At 40.3% G+C, this 14,411-nt stretch overlaps 1 protein-coding gene across 10 annotated transcripts in view; it reads left to right on the top strand.

Annotated features, from left to right (window-relative positions):
- Sh3kbp1 (SH3 domain containing kinase binding protein 1) overlaps window positions 1–14,411 on the top strand; it is a 344,717-nt gene that overhangs the window by 214,709 nt on the left and 115,597 nt on the right. The window lies entirely within an intron of this gene.

Genomic DNA, 14,411 nt, shown 5'->3' with positions numbered 1-14,411 from the left:
TAAAGAACCCAGAGTATAACTTTTGACGCAGGAAATGGCCAGAGCCCAGTAGGTTTTAAGATATGAGTGGGGAAGACTGAGCAGCTGCTGGTCCTCAAGGAGCTTATCTGGCCCTCAGGCAAGGCCCTGGAGATGGGAAAAGTAGAGTTCCTGGTGGCCCCTGCTGGTTCCTGCTCTGCTGTTTCCCTCATGTTTCCAGGGCTATAAGGTTATAAGCTACTTACTGTAGGTGAGTGCTTCCTGAATCCATTTGCCTGTTGGTCAAAAATGAAGTAGCTTTGTTGCTTCGTTCATGTCAAAAGTTCTTTGCAGTAATAATAACAATAGTAAAAACAGTGCCTCATAGTTGAAGTATATGAAGAAATAGAGACTACTCTTAGTCTCATATTTGGAGAAATTATAATTAACATTTTAATGTGTATTCTCCCAGACTTTTTCTGAGCCAGAATATGTGTGCACGTAGGGCACACCTCTCACTAATCTTCCAACAACAGGGCCATAGTACATGCTTCCTGTTTTGAAAACTTAATGAGTATGGCTCACCTTTTTCTGTTAGGTAACTACATGGTATTTTTTTAAAGATCTCTAGCCATCAGAGAGCTACAATACTGTTCATTGAACCAAACTCCACTTCATATCTGCTTAGATTGCTTCTATCTTTAATAGTTTTTTCATACCCTTAATATTAAAAACTAAGAATGTTTTCTCAGGCCAGGCATGATGGCTTACATCTACAGTACCAGCACTCAGGAGGCTTAGACAGGGGAATTTCCATGAATATGAAAACACTCTGGGCTACATAGTTCCGGGCTAGTCTGTGCTAGAGAGTCCCTGTCCCAAACAAACATCCAATATTGTTGTGTGTGTGTATATATATATATATATATATATATATATATATATATATATATATATCATTACATCTCACCCAGTTATTTCCTTGATAAATTTCCTCCATCCGCCCATCCCACCCTCCCTCTCTCCTTCCCTCCCCCTTCCTCCCTTCCTCCCTCCCTTCCTTTTTCCTTTCTTATTTTGAGGCAAAATTCCATATAGCTGAAGCTGGCCTGAAATTCGCTATGTAGCTGAGGGTGATCTTGAACTCCCGATCCCTGCTGTTTCCACCTCCTGCACTCTGTAATTATAAATTTGCCATGCATGGTTCCTCAAGCTGAATTTTTAAAAGAGAAATTTCCAAGTTGAATGGCTTATGTGACTTCGATTTTATTTTAAGTGAAAACAACTTGAATATATGGTTTCTTTACTACCAGTGGGATAAAAATGTTCACTTTTTGTAATGCTTCACACTTAGATTAACTTCCTCATAGAAATAATCCCAAAAAGCTTTCAACAACTGGGTGTGGAATAGACACCTGTAATCCTAGCATGGCACAGACTAAGGCAGGGAGGATCTCCATAAGTTCAAGGCAAGTCTGGCCTATGGAGTGAGAAACAGAACAAAACAAAACCAAAAAACCCAACCCCCGCCCCCCCACACAGAGTGTTCTAAAAGCTGCTTGTGGTATTAGCTACGTTCATACCATTGTGCAGCTGTCATTACTGTTAATTTCCAGGACTTCTGCATTTTGCAAAACTCTACCCATTAAACATTACGCCCTATAGTTCCTTCCCCTAAACTGCTGGCAAACTCCATTTTGCTTTCTGTGTCTATTCACTGGATTATATGTTAATTTTAATTTAAGGCCGTGGTAAACCTTCATAGTGTTTCCAACAGTGGTGGTACCACGTTTCATTCTCACTAGCAGTCCATGGGTTTTCTAATTTTTCTGCATCATCTCTTGTCCATACTATTTCCTGCTTTTATTTTGTTTTTGATAGCAGCTATCCCAGCAAATGTCAGGTGTTTAATATGTGTCCATGATGGCTGTCATGAAAGGAGCTGATTACTATTTTTTTCATCTGATAACTGAGGAGTTAAAGAGTTGGGGAAAAGGTCTTCTGCCTCGGAGTCACCATTAAGCAGCCAAATATTTGCACAAGTGCAAAAAAAAAAGATTGCATATCACTTGGAGGAAGAACCAGATCCCTCTTTTCCACACTCCTCAAAGAAACAAACAGGTAGTAGTATCCAGGTACTTTTCATGTAGCTTAGCTCCCTTACTTGGAAGGTTAAAATTTCTCCAGTGGGCTTTGTTCATTCTGATTTCCTCTTAGTGGAAAGAGTTAGCTATATGGTTGATTTTTCTCTTGTCTTCTATTAGAGACTTGCTCAGGAGTAAGAAATGGCCGTCCTTCCTTTTATGATATATTTGCTGAATTATTTATAAATGTTGATTGATATTCTTCAATGGGGTATACAGTTATTGGCAAATATTCTGTCCTCTTTTGTTCTTTATTGACACTAATGATTATTTCATAATATTTATTCCTGAGATTGCTTGTTGTTTTTGGTTCTTGATATCCAAGGACATGCATATATCTGGCTGGCCATTGGAATAATCATGCTTTTGTACTTAGTCTGATTTTCTGATATTCTCAACTAGTTGTAAAATAAGATTCTGACCAACTGGGGTTTAGTAGGTAGAATAAATTCAATGATATAAAAAATCGGTGTCTTGAAAACAAACTGTTCTGCTGATGTTAGTTGAATTGTATTGTGTTTCTCACTTTTAACAAATTTAAATTGTAGAGCTTAGGAGGTCAGCAACTTGTATTTCTTCATGGCATTGGAGCCCATTTAATTGGTACAAAATTAATCCTTTGCCCAGGCCAGGGCCCCAAATAAATGTATGCCCCTGCATGCTCTAGCCACAAATGGGTGCATATGCACGCTTTCAATAGGTGTTTTGCACTCAACTTTAAAAGTAACAATTCACGAACAAGGCATGTGCCACAATTTCTGTAAATGGCTCCCTTTCATCAAAAGGTCACCCTTAAAACCACTTCATGCGACCTACAATTCTGAGTGTTAATTGAAGTGTTACCTCGACTCAGCTGACCTTTGCACTTGTAGGTATCCAGCAGGCAGGGGTTGGGAAAATGATGGCAGAACACTGAGGTCTGGACCACTTGGAAGTTGTTTTTCTGGTTTGTTCATTTAAGATTAGGAACTTGGAGGTGGGAAGGGTGAATTTACTGTTTCGCTGTCTTACTCTTTCACCAGCTAAGCATTTTCACTCGCCAGTGATTTTAATATGCTTTGCTCCATTTGTTTTGGTAGCATCTGTTCAGTCTGTTCTTTTTAGTTTGCCTTCTTAGTCAGGGCTACTTTCACTTTCCCCCAGGAAACAGCTTCTCCTGGGTACCTTTTCTAGGCTGTGAGGAGAAACTGGTAATAACTGAAGGGATGATGCTAAGAGTGTCATGGTTTTAGGGCCTGAAGTAGTTTCTCTAGTTCTCAAGGCACAGTGCTTAACCCTGTTCAGTTGCTGCGCTGGGAGAGCTGCATGCCTCATAGATCTTGCATGTCTAATTTTATAATTAATTTATTTTGCTTCAACCCCCCAATAACACCTCTACAGTTAAGCATCATTAGAAGCAGAGAAAGAAGAGTTCAAACAACTGTAGGTTTTTGTGACCTTTGGTCATACATTGTTATGCTGGATAGAGACAAAATGAGGTTTTAAGAAAGTTAATGAGAGGCTGAGAGGCATCTAGGTCATAGAGGGATCACCAAGTTTCAAAGTATTATAGTAAAAAAAATGACTGTATGGGGCTGTAAAGCAGTGTGTTTGTGTGAGAGCAAACCTTGAATTTTGTCTACTCCAACTCTAAGAAGTCTTTGATGGTTGATCTTGCCATGGAATTGACTACAGAGAGGCCAGAGATATCCTGAGGAGCTATGAGACAAGGCAGTAAATGAAAATTAGTTTTTTTAAAGATTATTTTAGATTCATATATTTTATTTTATGTCTGCATTTACACACACACACACACACCATATTTGTGCCTCTTACCCATCGAGGTCAGAAGATGGCATCACATCCCCTGGGACTGGAGTTATGGATGGTTGTGAGCCACCATGTATGTGCTGAGTATTGAACCTGGGTCCAGTGTAAGAGCCACAAGTGCTCTTAACTCCTGAGCCATCTCTCCAGCTCCCATAAAAACTAATTTCAACCTGAAACTAGATATCTGGAGTTGTGGACTTAGGCATTACAACCAACAGAGTTGGCTAAGCAATGTCTGTGAGGAAATTAGACTTCACAGCATTTGAGACTCTTCCCTGATTCCACTAATGACAGAAAGGAGGAACCCCATAACTTGAATCATGATGATCAGGTTTTGGGAATAAGGGAGAAGCAGCCTGTGGTGAAGACTGATAAACTCACTTTGTTGGGCTATGGGGGTAAGAATGTAGAAATCTTTTTGCTGTAAATCCTTGTAAATTTTAGGAGCGTGACCAATCTAAAACATGTTTGCCAGAATCATATTAAATATAATATAATAAACCAGAAGTAACGAATGTATTGTTCATTCGAAAAGTACCATTCCTGGTCTTTGTCCTCTTTTGTCCTCCATGAATCTGTATTGTGTTTTCCCTGTGCGGAGCCTATAGCAGGGCTTTGTGTAAGGCACAAAGAGGAATTGCTGCTCTGGGAGCTGGCGGGCAAACATTGAAACAAGCATTCTCCATTGTGACAGAAGAGGACACGGAATCACTGACGACCAAAAATATATGCATGGAGTTATTTTACTGGATAGCTTGTCTTGTCTAGTCATCCTTTAAAAATGCCCCTTAAAAAGCAACAGAACCAAGCATGGTAGCACAAGAGCTCAGGGTCATCCTCCACCACATAGCTAGTTTAAGACCAGCCTGGGCTACATGAGATTCCATCATAAAAGAAAAAAGTAAAAGTTGGGCATAATAAGTGGTACCTATTTTTAATTCCAATACTTGTGTGGCAGAGACAGGTAGATCTCTGTGAATTTGAGGCCAGCCTAGTCTACATAGTGAGTGCCATGTTAACTGGCTACATAATGAGACCCTGTCTAAAAATTATAATAAAAACCAAACTAAAAAGTAACATAGTCAAATGAGAAAAGCACATGAGTAAAATTAGTGACTCACTGTTTTCTTCATTTATGTGTTGTGTAGTTTGGTGTTTTTGTGTATGTTATAGATAAAAAAGAGAGACAGAGATATTTTAGCACAGAAGAGTTGAAACTTGAAAAATGAATGGTGAAACATTTACCATTTGCTCATATGGTAAGGATCTAATTTGTCTAAAACTCAGGCATCTTAAAGAGAATTACAGCCTAAAGAGAACTGTCTCCTTCCTCCTCATATTTGCTGTTAAACTGACATTAAATGAATGAAATGTGAGTGAATGTGAAAGACAGCCAAGTATAGACCATATTAAACTTCAGCTCTACAAGACTAGAAATTATTTTTTAAATTCCTTATTAAAGTGCAATTAGGGGGCTGGGAAGATGGCCCAGTGGGTAAGAACACTTGCTGTGAAGTCAAGGGGAGCTGAGTTCAAATTCCTAGCACCCATGTAAAATCTGGACATGGCTGGACATGCCTGTAACTGCAGCCTTAGCAGGCAAGGATAGGCAGATCCTGGGAGCTTTCTAGCCTGCTAGCCTAGCCAAAACAGCAAGCTCCAAGTACAGTGAAAGACCCATTTAAAGAAAACAATGTAGAGAGCATTAGAGGAATGCTCTCACCTCCTCCTCTGCCCTCTGGTTTCACATGCATGTGCACATATACTCTACAAGCACACAATTCAAATATGTAAAAGCTATAAACATACAAATGCTCTATATTTTTAAATGTGCATTTATTAGGGTCTGGGGAGGTGGCTGAGTTGGTGGAGTGCTTGACACATGAGTGAGGAAGTTAGGATGCTTGTTTAAAAAAGGGAGAGAGCTTGGTGGCATGACCCTGCACTCCGAGCACTGTAGCACTAGGAGGTGGAGACAGAGGCTATATGAAGCTTGGTGGTGAGCTAGTATTGCCTAATCTATGCACTCCAGGTTCAGGGGGAGACACTATCTCAAGAAAATAAGTATTTAAAGGTGGAGAGTCATAGAAGCTACTTCACATCAACGTCTGACCTCCACACACACTTGCATACATGTGTACATATACCCCCAAACATACATTCAAACACACAGATATAAGCATGCACACACACACACACACACACACACACACACACACACACACTTTTAAAAAGAAAATGTATCTATCCAATCTGTCCTCACCCCTAGCTAGAATCCCATTTTAGTATAAGTCAGTCTTGATTTTTTTAAAGAAAGCAAATCAAGATCATGTTAATTGGAATGTTCCTTAAAGAAATGAAATGTCTATGAAACCTATGAAATTTCAGAATTTAGGATATTCCTCAGTAAATAACTACTTCTAACAGTAGTATGTAGGCCTGTATGTGATCACACTTGTCATTACTTGAAACCATACTTCTTTAAAGACTAGAAATGAAGAATCTGTAAGCATTGTTCTTTGAAAAAGATTTTAAATTTTATTTATGTTATGTGTATTAGTGTTTTGCCTGTATATATGAATGTGTACCACATGTGTGCCCGGTGCCAATGGAGATCAGAGAGGGGGCTCCAGATTCCTTGGAAGTGGAGTTACAGATGACTGTCAGCTACCATGTGGTTGCTGGGAATTGAACCCAGGTCCGCTGCAAGTATTTCTAACCACTGAGCCATCTTTTCAGCCCCTGTAAGTGTGTCCTTTGATTATAGTTGAAGTCCTTTTCAGAAATACAAATAAAGAATTCATGGGTTTGAAAACTAAATAAAACATTTTTTTTTTTAATGAAGTCTGCAGTGTACAGCTTCTGTTATCTTTTAAGTCATGATTACACTCACCACCAGATACCACCACTTTGGCACCAGTTAGTTCCGGCCAGTCACTTTTTGTCAATTTCTGGTCAAGCCACTCTGATATTTCCACTGGTGAGGAACTTGGTGCTGCACACATTGATAAATAAAATTTAAAAATAAAGAATTCATGGGTTTAATTAGTAGAATAGGGAATACATTCTTGGCTTTGAAAATGTGATAAAATGTCCCAATACTTTATTTGGAACAGCATTAATTAGAAAAGATCTACATTATGTACTTAGTCACTGAGGATATGAGCCAATGAAGAGCTCTAAGTGAAGGGGATGACAAATGACAGAGTGTATTCTATATGGGCGGTGTCTTACAAATTACCGTCATGATTCATTTTACATCTGATGTTCTTAACATCCTTACCAATGACTTGGAAATAAAATGACACAAATGAAAGCTTCATGTGACTACTAGCTAGGAGCTGTTGCAAATCAAATCAGACCTTCAGGAGAGACATCAGTAATGTGGGAAGGTAGATTGTAAATTTTAGCTTTGTTAATACACTTTGTTACATCTCTTAGAACTTCATTTTTGCTGATTATAAAATAATTTTTGAAATACTAGAAAATAAGAAGGAAGCAAAAAGCACTGATAATTTAACTTCCCTGGGGTAACGGCTGAAGCTGTTTTTAAATATTAGCTTTCAGTTGTTTGGCCATACATTTTTAACTGCTTGAGATCATACCACACATAGAATTGTTTCCACACACAGAATTCTTTCTTTCTTTTTTTGTTTAGCATTATATAAAATTTCCCATAACATTACTACTTCTGTAAACATCCCTTGAACTGCTGGAGGGCTCCATCTTTTTTCCTTTTTCATAGTGGAACTACTAGGGATTCAACTTGAGATTGAACCCAGGACCTTGCACATACTAAACAGGGGCTGTACCAATAAGCTCTGCCCTCAGGCCCTGTTTGAAAACTTTTAGAAAACTACATTCATTTATTTCTTTTCATTCACACTCTTATCCTCTCTCCCCTCCCCTCCCCTGTGTGTTTGTGTGTGTGCGCCCACACGTGCGTGCCGACTTGCTGGAGTCAGTTCTCTTCTTCCACTCTGTGGGTCTTGGAAGTGAAACTCAAGTCATCATCAGGCTTGGCAGCAGGCAGGCTTTCCCACCGAGCCATCCCACCAGCCCCCTTGCTAGTCTTGAAAGAAGCCTTTCAGAGCCGCTTTTGGTGAGAGGCTTGGCCACTTCCAGGTAGAGGATTATGAATTCAACCTTTCATGCTAAGTATCTGTTAGTAATTTCCAAGTCGCTTTAAAACTCTGTACCATGTGAGTGTGTGGTCTCATCGGACCCGTTACCTTGGGAGGAGTATCTGTTTGGCCCAGTAATTTAGAATTTCTTCATCCATTACTGAATGGATGCCAAGCTTTGTAAAAGATGGCTTGGGATAGTTTTCTGTGGTGGTGTGTTTGCTCCTGAGTATCAAAATTCTCAATAAAAGGCTTTCTGTTCTCAGACAACAGGCCGTTTTCCCCAGACACACGCCTTGTTGTTTTTCCATCGTCAACAGTAGAGAACGGTTTGGATGCAGCCAGAAGCAGCTGGCCGGGGCGCACACTGGAGGGTCCTCTGGGGTGGTGTTCTGACCACTCACTGTAGGTGCCACCTTTATTGACTGGACATGTCTGGGGTTTGTGGCTGCCTCAGTTCTCCTCTCCCACACTAATCTTCGCCTCCCAGGCAGCAGCAGCTCTGTGGCAGTGACTGCTATTTTTCATCCCTTTCCCACTTTCTAGATTTATCAGTTTCCTCCAGGCATGTCCCTGCTCTGTGACTGTCTTGTAAAAGCTGTTCTCCTGTCCCCAAGCAAAGGAATGGGTAGCTAGCCTACCACTGGGGAAAAAAGAACTGTTGTAGTAGAGCATTTTTGAAAACTAAAATTCACATAAAGGTAATACGATGATTGATTTCCCCCCCCTTTGTGTGTGTATGTGGTATGCATGTGTATGTATGTATGCATGCCTTTTTTGTGTATGAAGGTATTTGTGCACATGTAGGAGCCTGAAGTTGATATTGGTAATAATCCTCTATTGATCCCTCTTCACCTTCTTCGTTGAGGCAGGGTCTCTCAATCAAAGCTGGAGTTCTCTGATATGGCTAGTCTTGATAGGAGGCTTGCTCTCGGGATCCCTGTCTGTACTTTTCTGAGACTACTATTACAGACAGGCTGCCAGCCCACCAGGCATTTGATGTGGGCTCCTGGGATCTGAACTTAAGTCCTTGAACTTGTGCGACAAGCAGTTTAAACATTGAGCAGTTGCTAGAGCCAGATTGAGTTTTTAATTCAGTAAAATCCAGCAACAAACACTTTACATACTTGTCATTGTATCCTTCTAGAAAATCCATGACTTTTTTTTTTTATCATTATCTTCATTTCAGAAGAGGAAACTGACATACAGAGAAGTGAAGTAATTTGCCTGAGATCACGTAGCCAGTAAAGCTGCTTTTAGAGACCATTTCTACTCAGTGCAAACTTATTACTAGATACCAAAAGAAAGGACTGATTTGTTTCACTGTGATGTCCCTAGCACCCCCATGAGGCTATTTTCTGATAGATGGTGAATCACTGTTTGCCAAGAAGTATTTAGCTTATCCAATTCATAAGGTATTTGGGAGGATTTAAAGGTGCCTAGGACAGCCCTCCTCCATCATATCTTCTCATCCTAGTTAATGAAACAGACATAGAAAAAGTCAGAAACCAAAGGTCAAGGACAATAAGATCTCCTCTTACATGGGAGGGCACTTCTGTCTTGTCACCTGAGACATTTTCATGGGAAGAGTATGGGTTTGATTTGTCCCCATTGTTGAGTATGTCCTGCTGACATGTGACAGGAATGCCCTGATTTTCCATTCATTTGACCTCTCTTCGGAGAATCTCCATTCTTTTCTTGACGTTTCTCTTCTTTTCATTTGTATTTAATTATGTGTATGGGCATTTTCCTGCATGTATGCACATGCACTATGTGTGTGCCTTGTGCCTGCAGAGACCAGAAGACATTAAAGCCTCTGGAACCGGAGTTACAGATGTTGTAAACCACCACGTGGGTGCTGGAAATCAAACCTGGGTCCTTTGGAAGAACAACCAGGGTTCTTTACTACTGAACCATCTCCAGTCCTTTAAAAAAAAAAAGACTTTATTATGTTTAATCGTGTGTGTGTGTGTGTGTGTGTGTGTGTGTGTGTGTGTGTGTGTATGTATGCGTGCGCGCGCGCCAGTGCTCACATGCATGCATGTACATGTGGGTACTGGTGCTCATGAAAGCCAGAGGCATTGAATACCTTTGGAGCTGCAGTGGTTGTGAGTCACCAGACAAGAGTGCTAGGAATCAAACTCGAGTCCTCTACAAGAGCAGTGCACACTCTTAACTGATGATCCTTCTCTCCAGCCTACCTTTTCTTTTAACTCCCTGTATAGCTCAGGCTAGCCTCAAATTCATGGTCCTCCTCCATCAGCTTCCCAAATGCTAGGATTGCTGGCATGTTGCCAGCATGCCTCACTGAGATTTCTATTCTTGAAATATATTGGAGTCTCCTTTCTAAGTCTATTGCTATATGCACAGAAGACATATCAGGTGTATACCTGACCTTCAAGAAACTCGTATTTTTAGTCCATGAACCTGAACTCATATAATAAAAAGTAATACCTAAATAATAATAAATACATAAATAAAATAGTAATAAAAATAATACCTAAAAATAACACACTAAAGCCTTCTTAAATATTTTATATGTGTACATGTTTGTGCACATGTGTCTAGAGGCCAGGGGTCTAGTTCCTGCACTGTTTTTTAGGACGGCTGTTCACCTTGCTTTTTGAGACAGGATTTAGTGGGACCTGGAACTTAACAATAGCCCGGACTGGCTGGCCAGTGAGCCTTAGGAGATCCTTGAGTTTCTGCCTCCTCAATGCTGGGATTACAAGTGTGCACAACCCTACTTGGCTTTCTATGTGGTCTCTGAGTGTCACACTCCAGGCTTCCTGCCTACACAACAAACACTTTATAGACTGAGCTATCTCCTCAGTCCTTAAATAACTTGGGATGTATTTTCTCTGCCCTGTAAGTTAGGGGAGCCCATATGATTATTCAAAAGGAGTGTTATTTATTAGAAATCTGTGGAGCTGTTGATAAAAATAAAAAATGACTTACAATATTAAGGCTGGAACCACTTTGGCACTACTCAGATTTGGTGACTGGCTTCATGGAGTAGTCAGCAGGTTATCTTTTAGAGGAGTATTTCACTAACGACTAAGGCTATACATAACTCATATAAATGGATGTATAGCTGGACTTGTAGTTCAGTGTTAAAACACTTTCCTAGAAAGCATGAAGCTCTGGGTTCAATTTCTAGTCTACAGAATAAATGGAATTCTACAATACAGTCATCCTTTGATATTTATGGGGGTTGTTTATAGGTGCTCCCACCAATGGATATAAAAACCTATGGTGTTCATCTCTTATATAAAATATAAATAGTTGTTATACTGTATTGTTTGGGAAATGATAACAAGAAAAATATCTGATGATGTAACATGGAGGCAATATCTTTTCCAAGGATTTTAACTCTGGAGTAATTGTGTCTATGGACACAGAATCCACAGATGCAGAGGAGTTTCTGTGTCCATGCCCTATTCCTTGGGTTTCTTTTTTATGACTGGCTTCATTCACCTAGTAGAATATTCACCAGGATCATTCATGTTTTGGTGTCAGACGTGCCTTTTTAAGGCTGAATAGTACTCCATTATGTGCTCTTAAGATTTTTTTTTTAAGATTGTGTTCACTTGAAAATAATGTGACAAATCACGACTCCAAGTGGGAACTGCTTCCGACTTAAGCTGCTTCATTTTCCTTCCATGGTCCAAAGGAGGGAATGCTTTCTCTGGAAATTCATTCTAGGAAAATAATTTTTAGGAGACAAACTCAATTAAACAATTTACTTTAAATTTGTTAGGTGAAAAAGATGTGTTTTTATATGTGTCAAGAGCTTCTCATATATATAATATATATATGTTTTAGTTTTCAAATGGGAGATTGACTGGTGTTTTCATAGGAAGCTAAATGTTCAAAGCTATTACAAAACCTATTATTATTATTATTATTTTGCCACTACGTTTCCACACTAGCAGCAGAGCACAGAGAAACACGTCTTCTTTGGCCCTTTCCTTTAGGTCCTGAGCCCAGGGACCTGTCTCTGTGTGACTAACTCCTTAGAGTGTGAACTTGCTGTTGTCTTTTTGCACGTGCTTGGCACTCACTAAGTATGTGGTATGCATACATGTAGACTCAAGAGCAAAACAGAATCCGACCTGTTTCTGTCAAATTCAAGCCAGGTTACCGTCACTGCTTTGTGCCCGTAGCGGTTGTGAGCCGTGACTAGGCAGGCCCAGTTTCGCTGCTTTAACTGCAGGATTCAGGCAGCTTCCTTTTCCCACTGTCGCTTTAGTTTAGCCTTTTGTTTCTTCTTCATCTCTCGTCAGTCGTATCCCAGATTGGATCATCACACCTCTCTTTACTTTTCCTGGTGACCAGATGTCTTGGGGATAAGTCACAAAGTACTGTAACTTACCTTGCTGGCTTGGGGGCCTAAGCTACTCTCTGCCTCCACCCACATCACACTGTGACCATCTGCTCACGACTCAAGTGATTTTCTTGCCTCGGTCTCTTGAGTGTACCCACTGCACCCAGCTCCTGCATTCATTCTTGCCTTACTTACTTGCCTTTCTTCAACGAGAACACCCTTCCTACTACATTCTTAGGCCAACTCCTGCCCATCTTTCTGAATTTAGCACAAACCTCATTGCTGCTGTCTTTGAGGCTTATTTGCTCATGTAGATTGGCTAACAACTCTTTTTCCTCTTCTGTATGAGCATTTATTGTACTGTTTATCCCTGTGGACTATGATGCTTATCTAATGAGTCTGACCCTGCTGCTAATCCAGAACTCACGGATGATCCAGCACTCTGAGCCTTGCATGTTTGCACCTGCAGTAGCCAGCATAGAATGCACCACTGAGGCAGGTATTCATTTTAGTGTTTAAAAGAAGATTCTATAAAGGTGAGAGTTAGTGCAAAGAAACAGAATTTAATAGCAAGCAATCAGTTAAGCATCATTTGATGGATACTAAGTGTGACACGACTAAAGGAAATCATCACAAATTTCTTGAATTAAAAGAAGAGGGTCTATGACTATACTCCCAACAGTTGCCTTCCTCGGAGCATCCTTCACATCTCTGTTCCTCAGACTGTAGATGAGGGGGTTCAGCATAGGGATGACCACTGTGTAGAATAGACAGCACCTTGTTCTGTTCAGTAGAGTAATTGGACTTGGGCATCACATAAATGAAGGTGACGGTCCCATAGTAGAGAGTGAGTGCAGTGAAGTGGGATGTGCAGGTGGAGAAGGCCTTGTGTGGCCCTCAGTGGAGCGCATCTTCAGGATGGTGATAAGAATGTAAACGTAGGAGACAGCTATGAGAAACACTGTGACCACAATAACAGAGCCAGAAGAGATAGGGGGGGATGATTCCATTAATGGAGAGATCTGAACAGGACAGTTTTAGCAAAGGGGAGAAGTCACAGAAAAAGTGATCTATCTGATTTGGTCCACAGAAGGACAGAATTAACAAATAATCAGTAAATGTCCAACAATTCATGCAGCCACCAACATAGGAAGTTCCCAACAAGAGAAAGCTCCCAACAACAGACTCTGGGGAACATGAGTGTGGAGGAGAGGAGAGATGAACAGGAAGCACTCAGCTGACCCAAATGACACTGGAATACAGAACTGTGTTTCACAGGCAGCCACAGGTAGGGCCAGCCCATGTCCAAGGAGTTCTATAAGCATTATATCTGAGGCTGAGGTTGAATATACAATGTCTACAAAAGCCAGATGGCTAAGGAATAGGTACATGGGTGTGTGCAGCTGGGAAGAAATTCTTATCAACATGATGATGCTGATGTTGCCTACTAAGGTGGCAATGTATACTCCTAGAAATATCACAAAAAAGGCTATACACAGTGTAAGATCCTCTGTTAGTCCTCAAATGATTAGCTCTGTCACTGTGGTGTGGTTTCCAGCCTGTCTTTTATGTGAATTGTTTCTGTTGAGGGAAATGAAAATATTTGCTTTTATAATGTTCTCATTTTGCACATTGCTGGGTTTCTTTGATTTTCCTCACACTTATTAATGGTTATCTCCTCGGCCCAACATATAAATACTGCATTCTTTGGGAATGTTGTTTTGTCCTTTCAACTTTGAATAAAATGAAAATGGTGAAGAAAAAAAGAGAAAACTGAATAAAAGGGTAGCTTTGCCTCAAGTATGTCTTACATGTCAAAATATCATGAGTAAGTGTGGGATTCATGTCCGTAGAAAATTTTGGTTAAAGCTAATATATTATTTGCTGGACTTTAGTTGAATCTTACCAGTGAGATGTGCCCAGGTATACTGAGGTTGGTGAGGGCAATAGCCTGGACTGTGCTGTGATTATATAAAGAAATGCACAGAACTGGAATGGATGATTCATGGGAACATTGGGGCTTGGTCCAAGTTTAATGTTAAAGCATGA

Source organism: Peromyscus leucopus, chromosome X (genome assembly GCF_004664715.2).
Source record: "Peromyscus leucopus breed LL Stock chromosome X, UCI_PerLeu_2.1, whole genome shotgun sequence".
Lineage (NCBI taxonomy): Eukaryota > Metazoa > Chordata > Mammalia > Rodentia > Cricetidae > Peromyscus > Peromyscus leucopus.
The sequence above is the reverse complement of the archived record's forward strand: the minus strand, read 5'-3'. Positions and strand labels throughout refer to the sequence as shown.